Consider the following 13,457-nt stretch of genomic DNA (forward strand, 5'->3'; position numbering starts at 1 on the left):
GTCCCACCCAGAGGTTTCCACCCTAACGTTTCTTCGCAGCCTTCCTTTCTAGTGAGCAGGGTTTGTGAGTGGTCATAACCTTAACAGTGGGTCTCACCCAGAGGGTTTATCTCGACGGTCTTTGTAAGTGCTTTTACCCATTGCATCGGGATGTCGAAAGTGACCCAAAGGAGATATTAGACAGAGGCTTGAGTGGGCCCGCCCGGGAACTCCTACCCAGTGGTAATTGTAAACCTATTCTCCTTCCCGTTAGGCTCTTTAGAATGGGCTAACGTGGAATCAACTGTGTGTTGGTTAAGGTGGGCTACCGTGGAGACTATATATGTGATTGTAATTAGAATGATCCACTACCAAGAGTTATAGTAATAGGGACGGTGTTGCGTAGGCTCGATCCTAAGCAGAGTAAGAGGGTCACAAAAGTCTTGTTGTAGAAGTCAGATTTGCATCGCCAAGGGTTTTGCGGTTGTGGCTAAGGAGATTTCAAGGATCAAGAAACAAGATTTATGTCTGGTGGTAGACTAGTAGAGCCATGGACCTATGAAACATTTAGCTCTAAGAAAATAATACAGAAAAAGTTCCCTCTACTCATTTTCACTTGGTTAAACACTATGCATAATAATAGAGCACCACTTGAATTACACTCAAACCCCAATGAGATCAATTTATTGTTACTTACTTCTTTTTTTAACACGGTCGATTACTTTTTATATATTGCAAAAAAGGGAAAAGGAAGCTAGTTCCTTGTACAATCAAAGGAGGGCTGGATCAAAGTAGTGTGCAACAGGGAGCGTAGTCCCCACAACTACTTTAACAACCTTGTTTCTTATATACTTCAAAAAAATTATACAAAATGTGACTTGAACACCCTAAGCCTCGCGAAGAGACCAAACCCGCACTTAACTTTGAAAAAGCGGACTTAACCAAAACCCGCACTTAACTTTGGAAAAGGCAGACATAAATACAAACACACAGGACTCAATTTCTGCTTTTCCACAACCTTGGCGCGATTATCAAAACTTACCTTTATTAGGCTCAATCTCCACTGTAGATTTCCTCCATCAAATCTAATGGACACCACCGAACGTCGATCATTCAACCTGCACGTCTCTCCACAACCGTCGATCCACACGCAGTAGATCCAATGGCGAGCAAGGATTTCAGGTGGGCAAATCGCGCGGAGAATACCCACCGATAAAGTGGTATTATCATCCCACCTGCTTGCAGCGTGTCCAACGGTGAGTGGAATCGAGGGTTTCCCTCCTGAAACCACTTACTACTTAATCACCTCTCGATATACCACTCCGACTTATTCCCACCTTTTCTCTTTGACTAAATCTGGCGCAAGTTAGCGCCCGATGACCCTTGATCTGCCTCCGTCGAGTTCCTCTCCTGATACTTCTGATTTCATTCCTTATCTATTGATCTCCGAATCCAACGGTTCCTGTGTGAGGGTTCTTCATCTGTCTCCTCACGATTTCTTTGTAGCAATTCTTCAATGTTTTATGGTTTCTGGTCCTAATGTATTGGTCTCTGTTGAGGAGAGACTTGCTGTTGTTGATTGCCTTAGTGTCTCGGGTCACCTGGGAGCTTGTGCAGGTGAACTTGGAGACCTGACTGTTACTTGCATTACCGTTACGGTCCAGGCGTTCGTGGTTGACATGACTAATGCCGACTTCGCCCAGGAGAGGAGGACAATTGAAATCTTGTTTCATCATATAGTGTAGCTTTTTGGGATTATGAGAGTCGTGTGCTCTAAGCCAGGCTGATTACAGTTGAGAACCTCTACTGACATATATTCTATGTTTTCCTCATGCAATCTCCATCTTGAGTTGATGTTTTGGTTCTTCTTTTTTATTTTCCCCCTTGTAAAATTTCTTGTGATATTCTTCGGATCTATATCTTCTTTCTTAATCCACATACTAGGTGTGGGGATCATGGTATACTTTCTTCATAAACTTTATTATTCTCTTTGACAACCCTAATTGTTCTGTCAATTGCTTTGTTGGCATGGCTATCAGCATCCTTATTTTGGTTTCTCAGGACATGCTTTATGGTTATTTTCCCAGGCTTTCAAAGCTTGTTCTGATCCTTTGGTAGATTTTGTTGATCGCTATGCTTTTGAAGTCCCTTTTGGCATCAATTGCTACTATTATGATAGCCGAGTGCCCTATTATTATAAGGTCCTTGATTGCATTTTTTGTTTAAAATCCTTGTGCCTAGGAGAAGGTTGTATGCTTCAGCCCTGTTGTTTGTCATTTCTCCAAGGCTCCATTCATAGGTTATTATTTTTTTCCATTTGGATCTAGTATAACTCCTCCTGCCCCTGCTTCACCTGGGTTATTTTTTGCAGCGCCATCAAAAAAGAGAATGTGTCTCTTCTGTTCTTTTATCCATTCTGCAAATTCTTTATCCTCCAATCTTAATTTCCAATTCTTGTTTGTGTGACATTCTTTATTTTTTGTTATAGTTGCTGCTTTTGCTTTGTTTTCTAACATTGCTTTACTGTACCAGTCTTTCTCTTCTTGTTGTAAGTTGTTCTGGTACATTTTTGAGATTACATTTGTACTTATTATCTCTACAACTTGGCTCCAAGTTTTTGCTAGGATCTTGCCTAGATTTGGCTTTTGTTCTTTGAAAATGCATTTATTTCGGGCTAATGAAATTTTCCAACACAGGATTGAAGGGAGACATTTCCATATCCTATTTATTGTTTCCTTTTTATTCTTTGGATATGGGTAGCTTTTATCCCAATTTTTATAAAGAGTTGTCAACTGAATTGTTGGATTTATGTTTATTTCCAAAGGACTTGTTGCTTGTTTCCAGCACTCTCTCGCCACCATACAGTTAATGAAGAGGTGTTGGATTGATTCTTCCTCCTTTTGACACATGACACATTTTGAGGGCCCTTGTATTCCTTTTTTTTTAAATTTTCAGAGGTAAGAATTTTACCTTTGAGAAGTGTCCATGTGAAGACTTTAATTTTGGGCAGACTCTCTGAATTCCAAGCTGCCTTCCAAGGACTCCAGTCATTTTGATTGTGGAGTTTTTGTAGGAGGTTGTATCCTGATTTCACTGTGTAATACCCTCCATTTGGGTCCCAAACAAAGTCATCCTGCTCTTCTATGTTGATGGGCGCGGCCCTTGCTAGATGGACTTTTAAAATTTCCCACTTACTTTTTAGTCTTGGTGGTGTAGCCAGATTTTTCCATCTTACCCATTTATTCTGATCCCAATCTGAAATAGAATAAAGAGTGTTAAAACTTTTCTCTTCCATCCATCTCTGAAGTCCCCTTAAATTTTGTTGTTGATTTAAGGGGTTTTTCCCATTATTCTATACTAACAGATAGAAATTGTTTTTCCATTCCGTGGATTTTTGGATATTTGATCTCTGATGAGAGGAATTATCCTTTTAACCAATTTCCAGATTTGGGTGCATGGCATGTCTGGAATAGTTTCAGTGAGCAGCTTTGTTCTATGACAATTTAAGTATTTCATTGTTAGAACTTTTGCCTACCAGTGGCCGTTCCCATTTATCATTCTCCAGATAATTTTTGTCCCTAGAGCAATGTTCATTAGTCCTGGTAGGCGTATTGCTATACCTCCTTTTCCATAGGGAAGAGTAAATTGCTCCCATTTAACAATGCTGAATTTTTTATTATCTTGCTTTCCTCCTTGCCAGAGGAAGCTTCTAATTATCAATTCCATTTGCTTGCGGGGGCTTGCCGGAGCCATAATGATTGCATACTGATATATAGGCAAAGCAGAGAAGTGCTTTAATCAGTGTCACTCTTCCTGCCAGGTTGAGCCACATCACTCCCCAATTCTGAAAATTTCCCTTCATTCTCTCCACTTGCTTGTTCCAGACTTCTGATTTTACCACTTCCTTTGCTAAGGGCAGCCCAAGATAAGTGAAGTGGCTCTAGTTTATTTGCAAAGGTATTTCCAGTATTTGTGAGATACACTGCATTGTTTTTGTTGGGGTATTCCAGCGACATATTCTGTAATTGAAGTTGTTTAGAATTCCTCCTGAAGCTAGGAGAAATTCATCCAAGACTTTTTTCAATCGTTTTGCTATAATCCAGGATGCCCCGCCTATGAGAAGGGTATCATCTGCAAAGAGAGAATGGTTTATATCTTTGACTCCTCTCAATATTTGGATCCCTGTTATTTTTTTCTCTTTTCTTTGATTTTGCAGCATAGCACTCAACGATTCAGCCATGATGATGTACAAGAATGGAGAAAGTGAACAGCCTTGCCTCAACTCTCATGTGCTTTGGAAAAATTTATTGGGATGATGTTGTTGGGAAAAGTATCTACTCAGAACGCCCCTATCCCACTCTAAGGTGTGACAGTGCCTTAGCAACAAACAAGCAAAACTACTTTCGTATTCTTCTTTATGAAATGTAAACGAAGAGGAAGGATGTAACTAACCTGTGTCTTGCGCTAGTTTGTTGATCCAATCGCTCTCCTCTTTGCTTGCTTCCCGCTTCCTGCTCCCTTACTTTCTTAGCTTCACCAAGTTCCTGCAAGATCACAGAAGAGGAAAACTACACAAAGACATAGATTTACACTCACAAATAGCTTAGGATCAGATTTAAGCTAAACATGCATATATAACGAACATCATTGATACACAAACATGTAGGAGAAACTCAAATAGTTTTATTGATATGATAAGAAGATCCAAGAGGAGATACAACCAAGTGAGTCTCGATCCAGCATCTACCTCCCAGCAAAGGAATCCCTTCCTCACCTCCAACAAAGCATAAATCACCCAATGCACTAATCTCAATCTCAAAACCAACAGCAATTCTCTGCAAAGTACAAAATTCCAGCCTCTGGATCTCTGGGATGAGGGATCCATATATAGATGTAAGCAGAGAAGATGAGTCAGCTTATGTTTTGACTTGTGGCTTCTCTCTGTCAGTTCTTGCTTCCACTTGGAGACTGAGAGCCTCTTACTCATCACTAGTCGAATTCAGTGAGGCAAGTGTCATTGGAGAAGATTCTGGAAACTTCCATTGCCTTTCCACCTCGTTGAATGACTTTGCCATTTGTCTTTCCCGCTCAACGCACCCTGGTAGTGCATTCACCTGCGTTGCAACGCACCTAGCCAGTGTATTTGGGTGCTTTGCAACGCAGGCAGCTAGTGAAGCATCTGAATTGATCCTGATTTGACTAGTTTTGAGCAGTTTCTGGTGGAGAACTTCTGGGAGAAGCTGTAATTTGTTGACCTTGTTTCTTTAGGAGCTGGAACAACATCTTTAGGGACTTAGGATCCCTTGGTTTATGGACATTTCATGCTTATAGCTGTAAGGCACAAAAATGTCTATAACAGTTGCCCCCTAAAGTATGAAGCCATTTATCGGGTGAAATGCTTTATTAGGAGGATCCGAAGTTCTTTCAATGCTGGGAGGAGACCTGTAATAAGATACAATACAATACATTATTTTTATACTGTTTTCATGATCTAGCTGAGGCGGGCATTCCCATGCTCAGCTTTATAAATTCATTTTCATGTACATAGGACAGACAATCGTCTGATGGTAGACTGATGATTCTGGTGAAGTCATCATCCTTTTGGTAGGATGATTATCTGTGCTGCAATGCTGTACATTTCAATGTCTTTATTTTTTTTGAATATATATCGCAACCCGGATGGATGAAACTAGATCCGGGGTCTTCAATCTCGTACGATCTTCACTCTAAGTACAAGTCGATCCATGTGAGAAATGTTTTGAAGTCGAACATGGAAAGACATCGCTTGATTACCAGTCAATGATGCAAACTGTTAACAAGCGCGAGAGGAATCACTGATAATGATAATGACCCTCAAGGTACTGCAGTACAATTCACGTGGTGTGAATAAAGGACTTGGCGTCGAACACCACGCAAAGTCTTTCGGTCGAAGGTCATTGATGTATACCTGTCGCCGGAAGTGAGAAACTTGCCATTGAGGCATGCAAGCTTCAAAGTACTGAAGGGGGTGTTCCTAGACCAACTTCTTGGATAATGAGCTGATGTCGACAAGAAGCGATCCGTCAAAGGAGGGCCTTAATGTATCCCACATCAATGACACGGAACGGAGCAAATGATTTTGATGGAGGTGAAAACGATCTGATGATATATGGTTCAGGGTGGCGGTCATGAAAGAATGAAGTATAATGTATGGTAGTGGATGGGACACAGGTGACTTCTCTGGATGACTTCTCTTGAACATGTCGGCGACACTTATATGATGGATTGGTAGCATTTACCCCAAAAGTGGATGGTATGGCGAGACCATGGTGATGTGACCGGTGAATGAAACAACCCAACCCGACTCAGGCACGGAGTGGAAGTGTCATGTTCAAGAGCGACTTGCTACCAATAAAGATTCTTTGAGTTTCTTCCCAATTTTTCCCCAGTCATTGCTGACCAGTACCTCTTTATTTTTGTCAAGCTTGAGGAGGATAACATATGCGTGTTCTATAATTTGCCCTTCGGGCAAACCCATCGCTATGTTTTAACGAGCCTAGCGATAGTGAAACTCGTTCTCGTCTAAAGACAAGTTTGTCGCTATTAATGTTTTTTAACGAGTTTAACGACAAAGATAACTCGGTCCTTTTCATTTTTAGAGAGTCTGAAAAGGAACGTAATGATAACTCCGGAATTCCTTTTTCGTCATCTAATCCCTTAGGTCCGAAAAAGTATAAAACAATACAGAAGGGATGAGTTTTCGATAGTTTTAACGAGCCGAACAAAACAAGCGCTCGATCTTTTTGTGCAATAATCCCTCAGGTCCAAAAAGATTAAAATCTAGAGGAGGGATAGCACTTCCGGTCGTTTTAACGAGCTGGAAGGCCAAAACTCGGCAATCTTTTCATATTTTACGAGTCAGATGAAAAGAGCTTAAAGAAGACTCGTCTTTTGAGGAACGAGTGATAAAATGGGTAGCAGCTGATTCCAGGTAAGGTTTGGAATTCTCCAATCATGGCAGTGTCACAAGGATGGCTAGTGAAATCACTCTTCGCAGCTGTTCCTCAAAATGGGTAAACAATCAAATGGAGGTGAGTGATCGGCCAATGGAAAAGTGGAGGTGACGGTGCAAACACGACCAAGGCTTTAATGGCTGAAAATGTTACATTCACGGTGGTTATTTACCAGAGGATAGTTCATTTTTTAACGAGCTTAAACGCGGGAAAACACTGCTCGATCCGTGTTTATTTTTTAACGAGCTTGAATCTTGCGGAAAACACTGCTCTATCTTATGTTTATTTTTTAACGAGCATGAACTATGCGCTAAAACTGCTCGATTATCCAGTCATATGATAAGAATGTCTCATATAAAAACGGTAGCTTTTAGATTTTTGCCCCACATCCTTTCTTTATGCAAGTTAGGTGACGACTAATCCTACGAGTTTAAAGGGTTAGCCTACGGGTTTAAAGGGAGGACCTAAAAATTTAAAAAATAAATAGTCGCCCTTCGCTTGCACTCCAAAAGGTTTGCATGCCCCCAGGTATAAAACAGAGTTTCAAGGTCTCCCTCTATTCGAGCTGACAAAACATTCGTTTTATCAGGAAGGGTCACCCTTTATTCGATCTGACAAAACATTCGTTTTATCAGGAAGGGTACTACCTCTTACAGGTTATCCAAAGATTGTTCTATTCGCGCAGCAAACAAAACACTTCTTCGGCGATGTCTACCGAGATAAACAAAGGTGAGTGGCGAGATCAACCAACTCACATAACTTTGACAAAAGAATCTTATTCTAGAATAACCCCTCTTCCAATCACGGACGGGGTACAGACTAGTCATATTCTCCCGCGGAAACCTACTCTATACCCGAAGTTTCTCTGCCGAAGCAGACCAGGATGCATGCCCCCCAGGTTTCAGTCATATCCTTCCGGATTACTCGCGCTCATCGGGAGGACGGACTGGGACTTGAGACATTTCTTACGTGAAGAGACCATTTAGGGACGGTATATGACTATTTGTTATGCGTGATCCGGGAAATGAAAGCTGGTCCACGAGCTTGACCACTCTTCCTTCGTGCGGAAAACACATTACTCTAAAGAGTGAGGAGACGATGGCTCCCATGCAATAAATATAGTCTCCTCCAAGGAGTAGGTTATAATCCAAGGTTCCTTGAACGACCAAGACGTTCATGTGAACTGTCTTCCCTCTCAATGTTATGGGCACATCGGGAAGGATCCCTAAAGGTCGACTGGTTCCTTTATCAAAGCCTGTCAGATTTCGCATTTCAGGCAACAGCGATGGCGAACCAAGCGCTTTCCAAGCAATAGAGGAAAGGATACTCACAGAAGCCCCCTCATCAATGATGGTGCCAGCCATGACCATTCTGTATATTTGGACGATAATTTTGAATGGTATGCTTGCTGGCAAACAGGGTCTGCCTAGTTGGTTCCAGTCGAAGGATACAACTAGGTTGCTTGGAGGTGGGACCGAGTAGACAGCCGGGTATGACTCTGATGAACTTCCTTCCTGCAATAAAGGAATGGGTGGATTGCCCCCGTGTTCGTCGGAGTCTGTGTTGATGAAGAGAATTTGGACGGTGTCATCCTTATCCTCTTCAGTGACTGTGTCATTCGAAGATAAAACCTCTGAAGACAAGACCGGGTCGACTGCCGCCTCGACCTTTTGACTTTCGTCGGGTATGGATTCAGCTGGTTCATCTTCAATGACAGGCGCTTCAGCCGACCACTTGAGCGGGCCAGCTGGATTCTCAACTAACAAAGGACTCGGCAAGAGTTTTTTATATCCAGGAGGAAGTCGTAACGGTGAAACCGGACGATCATCCAAAACTCTTTTAGCTTCGTCTAAGAAGGGACAACGGTGGAGGGCATGGTCGCCTTCGCACAGTCTACAGGGAAATCTAGCTTTCCCTTTTTGTCCTGGGACTTCACTTTCGCTAGTTGACGGTGTGCTTTCAACATGGCCATCAGAGGTTGACGACACCGGATTGTGCAAACGGGGAGACCAGTCCCTTAGTATCTGAGGGATGCAAGGACAATCTCTGTGAAAGTGGTCTCCCTTGCAAATGACACATGGCGATTTAGGCCTGGTCGGTGTTGTGTGTGGATTTTCATTAGACGACACTTGTTTTCCCTTATTTGCCTTTGGCTCCTTCTTCTTTTTCTCTTTCTTCTTCTTTTCCTTCTTCTCCTTAGGAACTTGGTTTTTAGCTTCACCAGTCCCGTCAGACGAAGAGGAAGGAAGAGAGGAATAATTAGAGGAAGTAGAAGGTGGGTGGGAAACTCTGGACTCGTCTAATTGCTGATTCGACTGTTCAGGAATAGTGGTGTTCTGAACGACATTGGTTGAGAAGAGCCAAACTGGCAAGCCAATTGTCAGTCCTGGAAGCGACAATGTGGCCATATGGGGCGCACCAACATCTCCCCAAGAGGAGAAGGGACTAGGATTTCCACCAAGGGAAATTCCTTGGTTGGTAGGCTCCATTTTCTCAACCAAAAGATCAACGCAGGAAAAAGGGGTATGAATATTCCGTTTAAAATAAATTTTAACACGCTTTGACACAACTTTGTTTTTTCAGTTTTAAAGAGTCGAGAAAAAACAAAAGATGACTCTAGTCTCCTTCGATTTTTAATGAGCCTGAAGTGACAAGTGCTCAGATGGACCTTTTCTGTTAAGGATTCTGAAAAGGAACGAAAGGGACTGCTCTGGAGATCTAGGTAGAGGGTGTGCCAAACCAATCGCAAAACCGCAGAATACTTTTTAGGGTACGGGCGGTCAATCTTCCCGAATGCTGTGTTCAGTGCATCGCGATCAGTAGGGCGGCCGACAAGACTTCCTATGGATAAAGGTTTTATGCCTATAGGGGTCTCCCAATATATACTCGACGGTATGTGGGAGCACAATCCGTACTGGCACTTATCGTCTCACAGTGGAGGAATCACCCAACCAACAGTGAGGACAACAGTTACCAGGCTTTACGACGCCGGAACACGTCTCTAGCCTAGACCTCTATGTTGTGCGTTAAGTTACAAAGCGTTGTTAAGTTCATTCAGTTTATTTTAAGTTGATCTTTCTTAGAAGTTTGCCTTTTTGGATCACCACGAGATGTAGATGTAATTCCTAAATGCAGTCTAAAGATGATAAGCAAGCTTTTATCTCTTTTCAACAATGAAAATCCTAGCTACAAGGGGAAAAGAAAGACACAATCTTTTCTCAAAGAGCAAAGAGCACACTGTAAATGCACTTTTCCTAAATCAAACCATACAAACTGTCAATATGCAAATGCACTTGTGCATGTATTTGTTTTTCACTTTCTTAATATTGATGCCTAAAAAGAAAGTTGTTGTACAAATTTGAATTCGATTTCAAGTGAAAAACACAAACAAGCTTCTTTTCGAAATCAAAAAGTAGAGATGATTACGACACTTTATGATTTTGAAGTAAACACTTGTTTCGACACAAGAAATTCACAAATTCAAACCAAAGGCAAAAGTAAAAGCGCAATCAACTGTCAACAGTAAATAAACTTTCTCCTAAGATCAAAACGACACTTACGACAGATCTAGATCTAAGGGCGACAGTATGATCAGTTTACTTTTGCAATGGGAAACTGTAAATGACATAACAAATACACAAAAACAAATACAGTTTCTTTTATACAACTGAGGCAGAATTAAGGCAAAGAAGAGGGGTTTTCAGATAGGTACACACACTGATAACAAGCTGCAAAAATCAGAGGCAAAACTGGAAAAAGTGAGCAAAGAACCTCAGCTAGGCAGGGCTACGCTGATCAACGCACCTGCTACACAGAGAAACTGAATTGCAACGCAGGTAGCCCTCTCGGGAACTGCGCTGAAATGCAGAGTCTCTTCACAGAGCCTGCGCTGAAGCAGAAACGAGAATTTCTTCTGGGTTCTGGGTCACGGTTTGCAGTTTAATCTATGGTTTTTGGCCAGATAAAAGCAATCAGTAAGGTACAATCAGAGGGACGATTTAAAGGAGGACTAAGAGCTATCACAAAGGGAAATTAGAGCATTTGTGGATCAATTGTTCAGATCATAAACAGGCCCAGTGAATGGACTAGAGTAGCAGATCTCTACTTTTCATTTGTAAATGGCAAATGCAGTTCGATTCGCCACTCCTGAGTTTATGAGATGAACAACAATAGAAACACAAATAAACTAACTAGACACGGTCCCCAGTGGAGTCGCCATTTTGTTGTTGGTAAAAGTATCTACTCAGAACGCCCCTATCCCACTCTAAGGTGTGACAGTGCCTTAGCAACAAACAAGGAAAACTACTTTCGCATTCTTCTTTATGAAATGTAAACAAAGAGGAAGGATGTAACTAACCTGTGTCTTGCGCTAGTTTGTTGATCCAATCGCTCTCCTCTTTGCTTGCTTCCCGCTTCCTGCTCCCTTACTTTCTCAGCTTCACCAAGTTCCTGCAAGATCACAGAAGAGGAAAACTACACAAAGACATAGATTTACACTCACAAATAGCTTAGGATCAGATTTAAGCTAAACGTGCATATATAACAAACGTCATTGATACACAAACATGTAGGAGAAACTCAAATAGTTTTATTGATATGATAAGAAGATCCAAGAGGAGATACAACCAAGTGAGTCCCGATCCAGCATCTACCTCCCAGCAAAGGAATCCCTTCCTCACCTCCAACAAAGCATAAATCACCCAATGCACTAATCTCAATCTCAAAACCAACAGCAATTCTCTGCAAAGTACAAAATTCCAGCCTCTGGATCTCTGGGATGAGGGATCCATATATAGATGTAAGCAGAGAAGATGAGTCAGCTTATGTTTTGACTTGTGGCTTCTCTCTGTCAGTTCTTGCTTCCACTTGGAGACTGAGAGCCTCTTACTCATCACTGGTCGAATTCAGTGAGGCAAGTGTCATTGGAGAAGATTCTGGAAACTTCCATTGCCTTTCCACCTCGTTGAATGACTTTGCCATTTGTCATTTCCCGCTCAACGCACCCTGGTAGTGCATTCACTTGCGTTGCAATGCACCTAGCCAGTGTATTTGGGTGCTTTGCAACGCAGGCAGCTAGTGAAGCATCTGAATTGATCCTGATTTGACTAGTTTTGAGCAGTTTCTGGTGGAGAACATCTGGGAGAAGCTGTAATTTGTTGACCTTGTTTCTTTAGGAGCTGGAACAACATCTTTAGGGACTTAGGATCCCTTGGTTTATGGACATTTCATGCTTATAGCTGTAAGGCACAAAAATGTCTATAACAGCTGACCATTGATTAATGGAGCTATCCAAGGATTTGATATACATGCTTGGATAATCTCTATGAAATTTGTTGAAAAGCCAAACCTTTTGAGAGCTACTGCAAGAAAGTTACGGTTAACTCTATCAAAAGCGTTAGCCATATCTAACTTAACAATCATTCATATCTCCTTTCTTTGGACACTGCTTTGGATAGCCTCTTATACAATTATCACATTGTCTGTGATTTGCCTCTTGGGGACAAATCCTCCTTGGTTTTCTGAAATTATTTCCGGAAGTAATTTTTTCATTTTGTTTGCTAGAATTTTGGTAAGTATCTTATAAGACGAGTTGCAAAGGGAGATTGGCCTATATCTGTTAAAAGTTGTAGGATTGGGTTCTTTGGGAATGAGGGCTAGAAAGGAGGATTGTGTATTTCCTCCAATATTTTTTTTTTGGAAAGCATTTTTGAGCATTCTCATTAGGTATTTTTTGATAATTTCCCAATGTTGTCTATAAAAGGCCACTGTAAACCCATCTAGACCTGGTGCCTTATCAGGGTGGAGATTCCACACAGCTTCTCTAACTTCTTCCTTAGTAATTTCTTTGTCTAATTCCCTGTTTTGCTAGTTGCTTATTTTTTTTTATATGCTGCAAAATTTCTTCATTAGCTATATGTTGGTCACTTTTTGAGAGGAGTTTTTTAAAGTGTTTATGGGTTGCGTTTTTTCTGCTTCAGCTCCTTTTATTTCTTGACCATTTACTTGAATCTGTTCTATTTGATTTTTTGACCCCTTTATTTTCATTGTATTATGAAAGAAGGCTATATTTTTGTCTCCAGATTTTAGCGAGAGACATCTTGATTTCAGTCTGCTTTCCTCTTCTTGTTGCCTATTTTGCTTATATATTTCCAGATATATTTCCTTTTCTTGTATTTGATCTTGCTTACTTTCTTCCTTGTTCTCTTTTTCCTTGCAAAGGTTATCCATTTTTTTTTGCAATTCGATCTTCCTAGCTTTGTCTCGGAGATCATTTTCTCTTGCCCAATTTTTTAAGTGCATCCTTAGGTTCTTTAGCTTAGTTTCCCAAACATACTGGGGAGATCCTGTGACACTTTTTTTCCAGTTGTCCTTTATTTGTTTGCCAAAATCTTCCTTGCTGTCCCAAATTGGATTATATCTAAAGGGAAGGGGTCCTTGATTTTCCAGCTTTCCCAAGGTTAGCACCACCGGCTTGTGATCTGAAGC

Source organism: Pinus tabuliformis, chromosome 6 (genome assembly GCF_031772625.1).
Source record: "Pinus tabuliformis cultivar Carrire ecotype Pingquan chromosome 6, CPIR1, whole genome shotgun sequence".
NCBI classification, from domain to species: Eukaryota; Viridiplantae; Streptophyta; class Pinopsida; order Pinales; family Pinaceae; genus Pinus; species Pinus tabuliformis.